This window comes from Balaenoptera borealis (genome assembly GCF_965194805.1).
Source record: "Balaenoptera borealis genome assembly, chromosome: 3".
Lineage (NCBI taxonomy): Eukaryota > Metazoa > Chordata > Mammalia > Artiodactyla > Balaenopteridae > Balaenoptera > Balaenoptera borealis.
The window spans coordinates 31,467,367-31,484,978 of NC_138866.1; the positions used below are offsets into that span (position 1 = coordinate 31,467,367).

At 37.7% G+C, this 17,612-nt stretch overlaps 1 protein-coding gene across 1 annotated transcript in view; it reads left to right on the top strand.

Moving 5' to 3' along the window:
• The window catches only part of SLC8A3 (solute carrier family 8 member A3), a 270,004-nt gene that overhangs the window by 15,741 nt on the left and 236,651 nt on the right, over positions 1-17,612 (top strand). The gene's annotated exons all lie outside the window — the stretch shown is intronic.

Genomic DNA, 17,612 nt, shown 5'->3' on the forward strand with positions numbered 1-17,612 from the left:
CTGATTGGAGCCAAAGCCTTCCTTCAGATGTTCTTACATTTCACATCTAAATAAAGAAACAGGCAGATGAAATGTAGAATGTGGCACATGAGCAGCAAAAGAAGTAAAATTAAAGGCAGCTAGGGAGTCAGCTATGAAGAGGATTGTTTTGAACAATCCTGTGCTAAAATTTCAGAAACACTTCCCAACATGTATTCAGCGTTTTTGCAGTGGCTGTCCATTTTTGTGCCCTAGAGAGTGTGCTTAGTCCAAGTGTGCAACTCCAAGGATGTCAAACAGGCCCCACTTGGTATGGTTCGGGCTCTTCTAATGGGAAGTATGGAATCAGAGGCCTTAAAACCTCAACTCACCTACTCTGGCTCATTCCAGCTGTGTTTTTTCCAAAACAGGGAAGAAGTTGCCTTCAAACAAAGTGTGCCTCAGAGCTCCTTCACAGCACCCACTTGATCAAGGCACTGACATAGAAGACTTAATGAAATCAACTACATCATTATTCATTCAGTGAACATTTATTAAGCACTTGCCATATCCTAGGGACTTTTCTAGATGCTGGGGATTGAAACAGTAAGGCTGTCTCCCCTTTTCACGTTGCTTATATCAATGCATCGTGAAGTCACCGACTTTATACATTAAAAATAAGCAGACTATGACATGTGCCTTGTGATATATATGAGTCCAGGTTTCTGAGGAAGGATTAACTTACACCACCTGCAGAGAAGGGGTGGCTTCATGATCCTGGTTCCCTTGGAGCTGCATTTGAAGTTGCGGAAGTTCATGGAATACTCGAGGAATGGTGTCTCCTCCAGGATGGAGTTATGGAGTGAATAGGGGGTAGTGGCAGGAAGTCGGGTCAAAGTCATATTACAAAAAGCCTGATATTCCCTGCTAAGAAAATCAGAATGAACACTGAAGGCAAAAGCAGGAGAATCCTATCATCATTTATATCGTTTAGGTAACTTTCAGCAGTGTCAAAGATAGACTTGAAAATCATAAGTTTCTTTTCTTTTTTTCCTCCATATTTGACACTGTAGTTCTGTTCACATGGCTATTATTAGATCAGTGTAAAGGCAGGAGGGAGATCAGGAGTTTCTTCTCTGGAGACCACTTAGGGGCGACTTTAATTGGTGGAAAGATGATGAGGGATTAAGCCAGGAATGTTTCGGTGGCAATAGAGAGGCAGGAACAGATGGAAAGATTTCAGTGATAGCATGGGAAATGTGAGTCTGTCACCTGCACTCTATACTGTTATGTCATCTCAAACAGTAGGTGAGGTTTTCTCTGACTCACCCTGGCAAATGGCACTCGTGGGTCTGTTTCCCAAGCTACTGATGTGCTCCAGGCACATGTTCATTTGCATGCCCATTAGATTGCCAGCCTCTTTAAGGCAGGGATCATCTTTTCATCTCTGTGTTCCTCGAGCCTTCTAATGACCCACAGAAAAGTGTGCTGGGTGGTTGTTGAATGAGTGGAAACTAGACATTCATAAATGACTGAGGATTATAGGCTATCTGGCAGTAAAAGCACTAGCATTAAAGGTTCACTGATACCAAGTCATTACACCAATTACCATTCAACCTAAACTCTCATAGCACTTTTTTTTTAAAATTAATCTGATAAACTATCCATCCCACACATAGTCATAGAGGCTAACGTACTAGCTCCAAACCAGCTTTTTTTCTTGGCTGATTTTATCTAGCAACTATGTGCTAGGTAGTGTTTTGAGAAGAGGTTGGTCAAGACTTGGAACGTGGGAGTTACCAGTTTCCCTATCAGTTTGATGGTGAGGGCGAACCTAACATGAGCCTCTAAATCCCAACTGCAAGCCCCACATGCTGGAACTGAACTGTGGACGCTGCAATTTTAGGGCAGATGTATGAGTACGTGATGACAGACTGATTGCTTTTCCCTGATGGAGGCGTATCAGATGAGGGCCACGAACAACGAGGCCGCCTTAAGGCCAGGAGTCTGTGATGTCCTTGTTGGGAGGGACTCTAAATCTCTGGGATTCGGGAGGCCTCGCAGGGCTTGTCTGGCAGGGCATCATGTTTGCCCATGCGGTGATGGGCGCCTTGCGCAAGAACGAGACTCTTCGCTTCGGAGTCCCCACGGTGGTGATGTAATCGAAGAGATGACAGTAAGAGTCTGGAGGAAGAAGTGTCCAGCGGGATTCCGGAAGGGGTAGGGCCTCCGGCTTGGCCAGATGGAGACCGCAGGGAATCTGCAATGCGAGAGGCCAGAAGACTGGGAAGCAAGCGGCAGTCCGTGGATTGGGAGTTTTAAGGCAGTCCTTCTTTTCCAGGGTGAGAGACTTTTGGGAGGTAACAAAATTAACATATCAGAGGCAGATTTTAACCTAAGTCTGGGTGATTACAAAGCCTGCTTTCTTCTACTTACTACACCATGACTCTTCTCAGGATCACTGGGACTAAATCTAGTTACTTAATAATTGTACAATTTTCGGCATCTCCATGAGTCAGTTTCCTAGCTTGTGAAATGGGCTTAATTCGTATTTCACGTAGTTGTTGTAAGGACATATACAATGTTTAGCACCCTGTCTGCCAAATGGTAGGGACTCCCGAAGTGGTAGCTGTGTTATCCTTTGTGTTTCTTTTCTTTTTTTTTCCCAACGGAATTTTGAGTTTTTAATGAGTCCGTTTATCCCATGCCCCACTTCTCTCAGGGATCTAGTTCCCCCTTCACTGCTGTCAGTGGCATTCCCATAGGAAAGTTTGAGAAACACTGAAGTAGAGCAGTACTTCTCAAAGGATGGTCCTTGGACCTGCATCAATGGCATCTCTTGCAAACTTGTTAAAAGTGCAAATTTTAGGCTCCGCCTCATATCTTCTGAATCCGAATCTCTGGGGAAAGGGGCCAGGAACCAGTATTTTAACACGACATTCAGATGATTCTTTTAATTTAATTTTTGTTCTGTATTAGAGTATAGTTGATTTACAATGTTGTGTTAGTTTCAGGTGTACAGCACAGTGATTCAGTTATACATATACATATATCCATTCTTTTTCAGATTCTTTTCCCATATAGGTTATTACAGAATATTGAGTAGAGTTCCCTGTGCTATACAGTAGGTCCTTGTTGATTATCTATTTTATATGTAGTAGTGTATATATGTTAATCCCAAACTCCTAATTTATCCCTCACCCAACCTTTCCGTTTGGTAAGACAGGTTTGTTTTCGAAGTCTGTAAGTCTGTTTCTGTTTTCTAAATAAGTTCATTTGTATCATTTTTTTTAGATTCCACATATAAGTGATGTCATATGATATTTGTCTTTCTCTGTCTGGCTTACTACACTCAGTATGATAACCTCTAGGTCCATCCATGTTGCTGCAGATGGCATTATTTCATTCTTTTTTATGGCTGAGTACTATTCCATTGTATATATGTATCACATCTTCTTTATCCATTCCTCTGTTGATGGACATTTAGGTTGCTTCCATGTCTTGGCTATTGTAAATAGTGCTGCAGTGAACATTGGCGTGCATGTATGTTTTTGAATTATGGTTTTCTCCAGATATATGCCCAGGAGTGGGATTGCTGGATCATATGGTAGTTGTATTTTTAGTTTTTTAAGGTACCTCCATACTGTTCTCCATAGTGGCTGTATCAATTTACATTCCCACCCCCAGTGCAGGAGGGTTCCGTTTTTTCCACACCCTCTCCAGCATTTATTGTTTGTAGATTTTTTAATGATGGTCATTCTGACTGGTGTGAGGTGATAGGAAACCATAAACAAAAATGAAAAGACAACCCAGAGAATGGGAGAAAATATTTGCAAATGAAGTGACTGACAAGGGATTAATCTCCTAAATACACAAACAGTTCATGCAGCTCAATAAAAAAAAATTTAAAAGTCAAAAAATGGGCAGAAGATCTAAATAGACACTTCTCCAGAAAAGATGTACACATGGCCAAAAAGCACATGAAAGGATGCTCAACATCACTAATTATTAGAGAGATCCAAATCAAAACTACAATGAGTTATCCTTTGTGTTTCTACAGCTCTTTGTATATCACTGCATATATGACATTCAATTGTGTTCCTTATGTATTTGTGCCCCATTCTACACTGAGTGTCCTGAGTATGGGGTCTTGTTCCATTGCTCAAGGGAATGCAAGTAGACACTGGTATAACAGTGGAAGGATTAGGTCTTGGAATTAGTTATACCCCAGTTGGAATCCAGATAAGTTTCTTTATTTGCTATGTGACCTTGGTCACTTTGTTTGCTTTTGCAATCCTCAGTCTTGTCCATAAACAGCATAATTTGGATAAAGGTGTGGAACACGAGGTAGGCCTTCCAATCTGAGTTAATTATACTAATGAGGCCAAGGAGAGAGCCCACTTAATTTAAAACACAAAATAGTCTGTGTTTGGGAAGGGTTATAAGCCTTATTCCTGGTGGCCTGTCAAATATACTAATTGACCTGTTGGCACAGTTGGAGTCAAGTGGACAGAAAATATTGGATTCAATACTCTTAAACCCAATAAAACTACTGGAATGAACTTAAGTGAATATTATACATTCTCTTTTCCTTGTAGGAATATTATGTAAAGAACAGCATATTATTATATATTTCCCATAATTACTATAATAACTTCAAAGTGGACTGTATCCTCTGATAAATGTTAGTAATCTTTATGGAACAACATACAGAAGAGGGTTTTAAAGTACCAGGTATACACTAATAATTTTCTCTTTTCCTTCTCTTATGAACCTCTTGAAAAAAATAATGAATTTGCTGCTTCAGCTTCTTCCTTACCCATTTGCTGGTATCATCAGTGATCCACTAGTTTCTAAATCCAATACTTGCTCAACTTTATCTACCCTCTTTTATATAGTATATGCTACCAATGCTGACTTCATGCTTTTCAAAAACCCTGTTGTCTTACATAAACCCATTATGCTGCTGCTGCTGCTTCTTCTTCTTCTTCTTCTTTTTCTAGCTTGCAGTTCTTTCTTATTTTTCTTCATGGTTTTCTTTGGTCTTTTCATTAATCTGTATTTTTCAGTATTCCATCCTAGGCATTTCTAATTTCATATGTTCAAAACCAAATTTGATTTCTTTTCCAAGCTTTGTTCTTCACTCTTCACCTCTCTTCAGCCACCACTACCAGAGTTCACCAAGGTCTTATTCACTTTGTGTCTTTAATGTCTCTTTATTCTATCACCTGTTTACTTTCCGCACTTTCTTGGTTTGGTCCTCAGTTATGTCTTATATTTCTACTCAGAGTCTCACATTTCCTACTCAATGGGAAGGAAATTTGAATGGCTGGGGACTAGGATATTTTGAGGCTTCTTCATGCACATATTTATTTCCTAGGCTGGAATGATTTTTGTGGTACCTACTCATGGTCCCTCCATGTGACCCCTCCATGCTTCTCATAGCATGGCACTGGATTCCCAAAGGCATTCTGAAAGGGAATATCTGGAGACTGAGTTCCAAGTGAACCAGGTGGAAACTACTACTTTTTTTAAAAAAAATCTAGACTTGAAAGTAACCCATGTTCATCTCTGTTGCATTCTGTTAGGTACATGAAAACCACTAAGGCCAGCTGAACCCAGATTCAAGGTGAGAGGAGAGGAATTAAGACACCATCTCTCTCTCACTGGGTGATATCACTTCTATGTGGAATCTAAAAAATACAGCAAACTAGTGAATAAAAAAAAAAGAAGCTGACTTAGATATGGAGAACAAACTATTGGTTACCATTGGGGAAGAGAGGGGAGCAGCGATATTGGGCTGGGGGAGTGGGAGGTACAAACTATTGGGTGTAAGATAAAGGGAATATAGCCAATAATTTGTAATAACTGTAAATGGAAAGTAATCTTTAAAAATTTTATAAAAAATAAAAAAGTGTTTTAGAAAAATATAAAAGAGAGAGAAAAAGATTTTAAAATTAAAAAAAAATTTTAAAGACTTATCTTTTTTGTTGTTGTTGTTTTGTCATTTGGTTATTTTTTGGCCATCCTGCTTGGTTTGTGGGATCTTAGTTCCCTGACCAGGGATTGAACCCAGGCCCTTGGCAATGAAAGTGCTGAGTCCTAACCACTGGACTGCCAGGGAATTCCCTGATTTTTTAAAATTTATTTTTGATTGAGGTAGATTTTATTTGTAACATTATATGTTTCATGCATACAACCTTATGTTCTACTTCTGTATACACTACAGGGTGCTCACCATCAAAAATTTAGTTTCTATCCTTCACCATATAGTTGATCCACCTTTACCCATTTTGCCCTCCCCCCGCCCCTTCCCCTCTAGTAACCACTTCTCTGTTCTATGTATCTACATTTTTGTGTGGTTTGGTTTGTTCATTTATTTTGTTTGTTGGTTGGTTTTTTTTATATTCCACATATGAGTGAAATCATATGGTTTTGGTCTTTCTCCATCTGATTTATTTCACTTTAACATAATACCCTCAAGGTCCAACCATGATGTCGAAAATGGCAAGATTTCATCTTTTTTTTATGGCTGAGTAGTATTCCATTGTGTATGTATATGTATATATCTCACATCTTCTTTATGCATTCATCTCTTGATGGGTTGTTTCCATATCTTAGTTATTGTAAATAATGCCATGAAGAACATAAGTGTGCATGTATCTTTTCAAATTAGTGTTTTCGTATTCTTTTGATAAATACCCAGAAGTGGGCTGGCTGGATCATGTGGTAATAACATCCCCTTGTAGTTTTGATTTGCATTTTCCTAATAATTTGTGATGTTTAACATTTTTTCATGTGCCTGTTGGCCATCTGTATGTCTCCTTTGGAAAAATGTCTATTCAGCTCCTCTGCCCATTTTCTAATTGGATTGTTTGGGGTTTTTTTAGTGTTAAGTTGTGTGAGTTCTTTGCATATTTTGGTTATTAACCCCTTATCGGATATATGATTTACAAGTATCTTCTCCCATTTGGTAGGTTGTCTTTTTGTTTTGTTGATGGTTTCCTTTGCTGTGCATAAGCTTTTTAATTTGATGTAGTCTAATTTGTTTATTTTTGCTTTTGTTTCCTTTGCTTGAGGAGACATATGTAGAAAAATGTGGCTAAGACTGATGTCAAAGAGCATACTGTCTATGTTTTCTTCTAGGAGTTTTATGGTTTCAGGTCTTATATTCAAGTCTTTAATCCATTTTGAGTTTATTTTTGAGTATGGTGTGAGATAGTGCTCTAGTTTAGTATTTTTGCATGTGGCTGTCCAGTTTTCCCAACACCATTTATTGAAGAGACTGTCCTTTCTCCATTGTATGTTCTTTGTTCCTTTGTCATAAATTATTTTTCCATATATGTGTGGGTTTATATCTGGGCTCTCAATTCTGTTCCATTGATCTATGTATCTGTTTTTCTGCCAACACCATGCTCTTCTGATTACTATGGCTTTGTAATATAGTTTGAAATGAGGGAGTGTGATACCTTCAGCTTTGTTCTTTTTTCTCAGGATTTCTTTGGCTATTCTGGGTCTTTTGTTATTCCATATAAGTTGTAGAATTTTTTGTTCAATTTTTGTGAAAAATGTCCTTGTTTTTTTTTTATCGGAATTGCACTCAATCTGTAGATTTCTTTAGGTAATATGGACATTCTGATAATATGAATTTTTTCAATCTATGAACACAGTATATCTTTCCATTTTTTTGTGTTTCCTTCATTTCCTTTCAACAATGTCTTATAATTTTCAGTGTACAGGTCTTTACCTCCTTGTTTAAATTTATTCCTAGGTATTTTATTCTGTTTGATGCAATTGTAAATGGGATTGTTGTCTTTATTTCTCTATCTGATGATTCATTATTACTGTATAGAACTGCAATATATTTTTATTTATTGATTTTGTATCCTGCAACTTTACTGAATTCATGTATTAGTTCACTTTGGTGAAGTCTTTAGGGTTTTCAATATATACTATCATGTCATCTGCAAATAGTGACAGTTTTACTTCTTCCTTTCCAATTTGGATGCCTTATTTTTTTCTTGCCTAATTGCTCTTGCTAGGACTTCTAATACTATGTGGTGAGAGTGGGCATCCCTTTTTGTTCCTGATTTTAGAGAGCGAGCTTTCAGTTTTTCACTATTGAGTATGTGTTAACTATGGGTTTATCATATATGTCCCTTATTATGTTGAGGTACATTCCTTCTGTACCCACTTTGAGAGTTTTTATTGTAAATAAGTGTTGAATCTTGCCAAGTGTTTTTTTTTTTCTTCTGCATCTGTTGTGATGATCATATAGTTTTTATCCTTTGTTTTGTTTATGTGGTGTATCATGTTGATTGATTTGCAGATGTTCAACCATCCTTGCATCCCTGGAATAAATCCCACTTGATCATGGTATATGATCTTTATAATGTATTATTGAATTCAGTTTGCTGATATTTTGTTGAGGATTTTTGCATCTGTTCATCAGAGATACTGGCCTGTAATTTTCTTTTTTGTGTGTTGTGTCTGTCTGGTTTTGGTATCAGGGTGATGTTGCCCTTATAGAATGAGTTAGGAAGTGTTCCCTCCACTTCAAATTTTTGGAAGAGTTTGAGAAGGATAGGTATTAAGTCTTCTTTGAATTTTTGGTGGAATTCACCTGTGAATCCACTTGGTTCTGGACTTTTATTTTAGGGGAGGTTTTTGATTACTGTTTCAATCTCTGTACTAGTGATTGGTCTATTCAGATTTTCCATTTCTTCATGAGTGAGTCTTGGAAGACTGTATGATTCTAAGAATTTGTCCACGTCTTCTAGGTTGTCCAGTTTGTTAGCATATAGCTGTTCATAATATTCTCTTATAATCCTTTGTATTTCTGTGATAGCCATTGTTATTTCTCCTCTTTCATTTGTGATTTTATTTATCGGAGCCTTCTCTTTTTCTTAGTGAGTCTAGCTACAGGTTTATCAATTTTGTTTATCTTTTCAGAGAACCAGCTTTTAGTTTCATTGATTTTTCTATTGTCTTTTAGACTGTATTTCATTTATTTTTGCTCTGATCTTTATTATTTCCTTCCTTCTGTTGATCTTTGGCTTCACTTGTTCTTCTTTTTCTAGTTCCTTTAGGTGTATATTAGATTGTTTATTTGAGATTTTTCTTGTTTCTTGAGGTAGGCCTGTATTGCTATAAACTTCCCTCTTAATACTGCTTTTGCTGCATCCCACGGGTTTTGGTATATCATATCTTCATTTTCATATGTCTTCAGGTAATTTTTTATTTCTCCTTTGATGTCTTTGTTAACCTGATAGTTGTTCTGCAGCATGTTGTTCAGTCTTCATATTTGTGACTGATCCAGCTTTCTTCTTGTAGTTGATTTCTAGTTTCATACCATTGTGATTGGAAAAGATGTTTGATATGATTTCAGTCTTCTTAAATTTCTTGAGATTTGTTTTGTCCCCAACATATGGTCTATCCTTGAAAAAGTTCCATCTGCACTTGAGAAGAATGTATATTCTGCTGCATTTGGATGGAATGTTCTGTACAAGTCTATCTAATCCATTTTGTATAATGCTTTATTTAAGGCTGTTGTTTCCTTGTTGACTTTCCATCTGGATGATCTATCCATTGATGTAAGTGGGGTGTTAAATTCCCCTACTATTACTGTGTTGCTGTCAATTTCTCCCTTTAGTTCTGTTAATAATGGTTTTATATATTTTGGTGCTCCTATGTGAGGTGTATATATATTAATAACTATTATGTCTTCTCAATGAATTAAGTCCTTTATCATTATATACTGTTCATCTTTGTCTCTTGTTACCTTGTTTTTTGGTTTCAAGTCTACTTTGTCTGATATGAGTATGGCTACATTTGCTTTCTTTTGGCTCCCATTTGCTTGGAGTATTACATACCATCTGTTCACTTTGAGCCTATATTTGTCCTTAGAGCTCATATGAGTCTCCTGGAGGCAGCATATCATTGGATCTTGTTTTTTAATCCATTGAGGCACTCTATGTCGTTTGATTGGTGCCCTCAATCCGTTTACACATAGAGTAGTTACTGATAGATGAGAACTTGGTATTGCCATTTTATCTTTTGTTTTCTAGTTGCTCTATATCTCCATTGTTTCTTTTCCCTTGTGTTTCCGTCTGCCATTTTGGTTTGAGGTTTTCTATGATGTTTTCTTCAGTTTACTCTTTTTAAATATTTTATTTCATGTCTGTGCTCTAGATTTATGTTTTGTGGTTACCATGAGGTTGTATAAGCTTTCTCTTGGATAAAATAGTCCTTTTTCTGCTGATAGCATCTTATCTTTATCTACCTATATGGGTTTCATCCTTTTCCCCTTGCCTTTTGTGTTTTTGTCATCTCAAATTATCCCTTTTTATATTGCAAGTTTATTACCAAATTGAAGTAGCTAAAGTTATTTTTCTGCTTCCCCCCTGCTTTAAACTTTATGCTATAATAAAGTGTTTAAAAACCTATTCTGGGGAATTCCCTGGTGGTCCAGTGGTGAGCACTCTGTGCTTTCACTGCAGAGGGCATGGGTTCAATCCCTGGTTGGGAAACTAAGATCCCACAAGCCACATGGCACGGCCAAAAAGAATAAAAAATAAAAACCTATTCTGGTAAAGGGTTGAGATATTCTGCTTCTGCCTGTCTATTTATTACCTTACTCAAATTTTTGTGTACTCTTGCCTTTTTGTTTCTTGTAGAAGAGCTGTTTTCAGCATTTCTTGTAAGTCAGGTCTACTGTTAATGAACTCCCTTAGCTTTTGTTTGTCTGGTAAAGTCTTTATTTCTCCTTATATCTGCATGGTAACTTTGCTGGATAGAGCATTCGAGGGTGATAATTTTTATCTTTCAGTATTTTGAGAGTGTTGTTTTACTCCCTCCTGGCCTGTAGAGTTTCTGTTGAGGAATCTGCCAATAGCCTACTGGATGGTAAGTTACCATCCTTTTTTCCCTGGCTGCCATTAAAATTCTTCGTCATTGACTTTTGACAGTTTTAATACAGTATGTCTTGGAAGAGATCTTTTTGCATTGGGCTAATTAAGTGTTCTCTTTGCCTCATGGACTTGTATATCCAGCTCCTTCCCCAGGTTTGGAAAGTTCTCAGCTATTGTTTCTCTAAATAAACTCTCCGCTCCCTTCTCTCTCTTTCTTCTTCTGGGATACCTATTACTCTGTTGCCCTTCCTAAAAAAGTCAGATAGTTCTCATAGAATTTCCTCATTTTTAAAGTATGTACTTCTCTTTCTTCTACTGGTATCACTTCTAGACTTCTATCTTTGAGCTCACTAATTCTCTCTTCCCTATGGTCTGCCCTATTTTCAGTGATTTCTAATGCATTCTTCATCTCATGTATTGAGTTCTTCAACTCCCAAATTTCCGTTTGTTTCTTTTTTAGAGTTTCAATACCTTTGGTAAAGTATTCTGTTCATTAATTTTACTTTTCAGTTCACTGAACTGCGTTTCTGAGTTTTCTTGTATCTCATTGAGTTTCTTCATGGTAGCTATTTTGAATTCTCTATCAGTTAGATTGCAGTATTCCATGACTTTAAGTTTGGTTTCTGGAGAACTGTCATTTTCTCTTTGTGGTACAGTGTTACTGTGGTGGGTATTCATGGTGCTTGATGAGTTAGTTGTTTATCTACTGATGCATTTGAAGTAGCAAACACCATTCTACTTGATTCTAATGATTCAACAGGTTAGAAATTAAAGGCTTTTATTCTGTATTCCAGTAGGTGGCACAATAGCACAAGTTTTTGTTTTCTCTTACCTGAGCTGCCTGTGGTTAGAATTGAGAGTTGGCCCTTTATGCACTCCACTGCCCCCTCAGAGGTGTCGCCCTGAGCCCTTGTTATGGCTTCTTGTGCCTCTAGGGTCATTGGTGCTGTGCTACTGTCAGTATCACTGGTGTTGCTGCCTGGGGCACCAGGATGGTGGGCTCTTCTGCTGTGTGTAGGTTCCCCTGAGTGTCAGCTCTGCTGCAGCAGGGAGAGAGGGAGGCTGGAGGATGGGAGCCAGGATGCATGGGAGCCTCTGCTGTGTCTGGTGTTTTAAGCTCCATGGGCTCTGCTGCGGCAGGATTGGAGGAAAGGGGGTGGCATCGTGGGCACCTCAGTGGTTGGAGTGTCGGGGTCCCAGACCCCACTGCCACTGCTGCCCAGTTACCTGTGGCCACAGGTGCCACTGCAGCCAGGAGGCTGGAGTTGTATGCACCACCTCCCCTGCTACTACTGCGTCCTCTGGAATGCCAGGATTGCAGGCACCACCTCCAAGATTCCCCTGTTTCCACCTCCTCTGTGTGTTCCAGTCCACCCACCTTTAGATGAACAGGTGTGTGGAATTCTTTGGCACCCTGGTATGTTGGGTAGAGGCACCTTTGTTGAGCTGTGGGTATTTTACTGGTTGTAGATGGAAGGGGAGAGACTGTGTCACTCTGCCATGCTGCTGATGTCACAAGACTCCATCTCTTAATGGCAGAATGGCAAGGTCACCTAGCATAAGAGAATGTGGGTTGGGAGATATCTTTGGAAAATATTATCTGTCAGATATATGTAATATATATGTATATATTTGTGTGTGTCTATGTGTATACACAAAGAGAGATAGGTTCCCCCCCCCACCAAAGAACAACATTAGTAAATTAGTCTCAACTCTTTTTCTGTTCTTTTGTAGGAATCAAGGTTTTTCCCCTGTCAGTGTTACTTCCTTCTCCTCTCCCCATTATTTTTTAGTAGCACAGATGACTACTATACACAAAAACATATCCTTTGATCAGGTAACTGCTTCAGGCAAAATGGCAAGTCTACCCACTTCCTTACCTTAGTAAGTGAACTTTTATAAAGAGGAGAGTAGTTTGGCTTCTCAACGTTCATAGCTAATCAAGAAATAGAGAATAGGGTATCTTTCCTATAATGTAGATGTTATATGTGATCTCAGTTTACTGGGGTTTTGCTAGAGCCCTTTAGCAGATTACCAATCCTTTTAATAGTGCCCTTTTTCCTGAACTGCAGCTAATAACTTTTTTTTTTACCACTCCCATGTTGCTTTTTGCTATTGGAGGAACATCATGTTGCATGCTTGAAATTATATTAGTAGATAGCCAGGTGCAATTTTGAATGTAACACAAAGACTTTGGAATTGTTGTGGTGGTTGTTCTCTTAATGTAGTCCAAGGCCAGAGAGAAAAGGTGCCTCATATTGTGGTTAACCTCAGTTTGCTCTAATGTAGTTAGGTCAACAGAAAGTTTCAACCAAAGGGTGAAATTCCTGAGAGGGCAGACAGCAGACGCAGGAAGAACTACAGTCCTGCAGCCTGTGGAACAAAAACCACATTCACAGAAAGATAGACAAAATGAAAAGGCAGAGAGTGATGTACCAGATGAAGAAACAAGTAAAAACCCCAGAAAAACAATTAAATGAAGTGGAGATAGGCAACCTTCCAGAAAAAGAATTCAGAATAATTATAGTGAAGATGATCCAGGACCTCGGAAAAAGAATGGAGGCAAAGATCGAGAAGATGCAAGAAATGTTTAACAAAGACTTAGAAGGTTTAAAGAACAAACACCTAGAATAATTAAAGAACGAACAAACAGAGATGAACAATACAATAACTGAAATGAAAAATACACTAAAAGGAATCAATAGCAGAATAACTGAGGCAGAAGAATGGATAAGTGACCTGGAAGACAGAATGGTGGAATTCACTGCTGTGGAACAGAATAAAGAAAAAAGAATGAAAAGAAATGAACGCAGCCTAAGAGACCTCTGGGACAACATTAACCACAACAACACTTGCATTATAGGGCTCCCAGAAGGAGAAGAGAGAGACAAAGGACCAGAGAAAATATTTGAAGAGTTTATAGTTGAAAACTCCCTAACATGGGAAAGGAAATAGCCACCCAAGTCCAGGAAGCGCAGAGAGTCTCAGGCAGGACAAACCCAAGGAGAAACATGCCGAGACACAGTAATCAAATTGGCAAAAATTAAAGACAAAGAAAAATTATTGAAAGCAACAAGGGAAAAATGACAAATAACATACAAAGGAACTCCCATAAGGTTAACAGCTGATTTCTCAGCAGAAACTCTACAAGCCAGAAGGGAGTGGCATGATATATTTAAAGTGATGAAAGGGAAGAACTTACAACCAAAATTACTCTACCCGGCAAGGATCTCATTCAGATTCGATGGAGAAATCAAAAGCTTTACAGACAAGCAAAAGCTAAGAGAATTCAGCACCACCAAACCAGCTCTACAACAAATGCTAAAGGAACTTCTCTAAGTGGGAAACACAAGAGAAGAAAAGGACCTACAAAAACAAAACCATAACAATTAAGAAAATGGTAATAGGAACATACATATCGATAATCATCTTAAAAGTGAATGGATTAAATGCTCCAACCAAAAGACTCAGGCTTGCTGGATGGATACAAAAATAAGAGCCATCTATAGGCTGTCGACAAGAGACCCACTTCAGACCTACGGACACATACAGACTGAAAGTGAGGGGATGGAAAAAGATATTCCATGCAAATGGAAATCAAAAGAAAGCTGGAGTAGCAATACTCATATCAGATAAAATAGACTTTAAAATAAACAATGTTACAAGAGGCAAGGAAGGACACTACATAATGATCAAGGGATCAATCCAAGAAGAAGATATAACAATTATAAATATATATGTACCCAACATAGGAGCACCTCAATGCATAAGGCAAATGCTAACAGCTATAAAAGAGGAAATCGACAGTAACACAATAATACTGGGGGAATTTAACACCTCACTTACACCAATGAGCAGATCATCCAAACAGAAAATTAATAAGGAAACACAAGCTTTAAATGACACAATAGACAAGATAGATTTCATTGATATTTACAGGACATTCCATCCAAAAACAGCAGATTACACTTTCTTCTCAAGTGTGCACAGAACATTCTTGAGGGTAGGTCAAATCTTGGGTCACAAATCAAGCCTCAGTAAATTTAACAAACTTGAAATCAAATCAAGCATCTTTTCGGACCACGGCGCTATGAAATTAGAAATCAATTACATGGAAAACAACGTAAAACACACAAACACATGGAGGCTAAACAATATGTTACTAAATAACCAAGAGATCACTGAAGAAATCAAAGAGGAAATCAAAAAATACCTAGAGACAAATGACAATGAAAACAAGACGATCCAAAACCTGTGGGATGCAGCAAAAGCAGTTCTAGGAGGGAAGTTTATAGCAATACAAGCCTACCTCAAGAAACAAGAAAAATCTCAAATAAACAATCTAACCTTACACCTAAAGGAACTAGTAACAGAAGAACAAACAAAACGGAAAGTTAACAGAAGGAAAGAAATCATAAAGATCAGAGCACAAATAAATGAAATAGAAACAAAGAAAACAATAGCAAAGATCAATAAAACTAAAAGCTAGTTCTTTGAGAAGATAAACAAAATTGATAAATGATTAGCCAGACTCATCAAGAAAAAGAGGGAGAGGACTCAAATCAATAAAATTAGAAATGAAAACGAAGTTACAACAGACACCACAGAAATACAAAGCATCCTAAGAGTTACTACAAGCAACTCTATGCCAATAAAACGGACAACCTGGAAGAACTGGACAAATGCTTAGAAAGGTAAAACCTTCCAAGACTGAACTAGGAACAAATAGAAAACAGGAACTGACCAATCACAAGTAATGAAATTGAAAGTGTGATTAAAAATCTTCCAACAAACAAAAGTCCAGGACCAGATGGCTTCACAGGTGAATTCTATCAAACATTCAGAGAAGAGCTAACACCCATCCTTCTCAAACTTTTCAAAAAAATTGCAGAGGAAGGAACACTCCCAAACTCATTCTATGAGGCCACCATCACCCTGATAGCAAAACCAAACAAAGACATTACAAAAACAGATAATTACGGACCAATATCACTGATGAATATAGATGCAAAAATCCTCAACAAAATACTAGCAAACAGAATCCAGCAACACATTAAAAGGATCATACATCATGATCAAGTGGGATTTATCCCAGGGATGCAAGGATTCTTCAATATATGCAAATCAATCAATGTGATACACCATATTAATAAATTGAAGAATAAAAACCATATGATCATCTCAATAGATGGCGAAAAAGCTTTTGACAAAATTCAACACCCATTTATGACAAAAACACTCCAGAAAGTGGGCATAGAGGGAACCTACCTCCACATAATAAGGCCATATACGGAAAGCCCACAGCAAACATCATTCTCAATGGTGAAAAACTGAAAGCATTTCCTCTAAGATCAGGTACAAGACAAGGATGTCCACTCTTGCCACTATTATTCAACATAGTTTTGGAAGGCCTAGCCATGGCAGTCAGGGAAGAAAAAGAAATAAAAGGAATACAAATTGGAAAAGAAGAAGTAAAACTGTCACTGTTTGCAGATGACACAATACTATAGATAGAGAATCCTAAAGATGCGACTCGAATACTACTAGAACTAATCAATGAATTTGGTAAAGTTGCAGGATACAAAATTAATGCACAGAAATCTCTTGCATTCCTATAGCCTAATGATGAAAAATCTGAAAGAGAAATTAAGGAAACACTCCCATTTACCATTGCAACAAAAAGAATAAAATACCTAGGAATAAACCTACCTAGGGAGACAAAAGACCTCTATGCAGAAAACTATAAGACACTGATGAAAGAAATTAAAGATGATACCAACAGATAGAGAGATATACCACGTTCTTGGATTGGAAGAATCAATATTGTGAAAATGACTGTACTACCCCAAGCAATCTACAGATTCAATGCAATCCCTATCAAATTACCAATGGCATTTTTTAGAGAACTAGAGCAAAAAATCTTAAAATTTGTATGGAGACACAAAAGACCCCGAATAGCCAAAGCAGTCTTGAGGGAAAAAAACGGAGCTGGAAGAATCAGACTCCCTGACTTCAGACTATACTACAAAGCTACAGTAATCAAGACAGTATGGTACTGGCACAAAAACAGAAATATAGATCAATGGAACAGGATAGAAAGCCTAGAGATAAACCCACACACCGATGGTCAACTAATCTATGACAAAGGAGTCAAGGATATATAATGGAGAAAAGACAGTCTCTTCAATAAGTGGTGCTGGGAAAACTGGACAGCTACATGTAAAAGAATGAAATTAGAACACTCCCTAACACCATACACAAAAATAAACCTAAAATGGATTAGAGACCTAAATGTAAGAGTGGACACTATAAAACTCTTAGAGGAAAACATAGGAAGAACACTCTTTGACATAAATCACAGCAAGATCTTTTTTGACCCACCTCCTAGAGTAATGGAAATAAAAACAAAAATAACCAAATGGGACCTAATGAAACTTAAAAGCTTTTGCACAGCAAAGGAAACTACAAACAAGACGAAAAGACAGCCCTCAGAATGGGAGAAAATATTTGCAAACGAATTAACGGACAAAGGATTAATCTCCAAAATATATAAACAGCTCATGCAGCTCAATATTAAAAAAACGAACAACCCAATCAAAAAGTGGGCAGAAGACTTAAATAGACATTTCTCCAAGGAAGATATACAGATGGCCAAGAAGCACATGGAAAGCTGCTGAACATCACTAATTATTAGAGAAATGCAAATCGAAACTACAGTGAGGTATCACCTCGCACTTGTTAGAA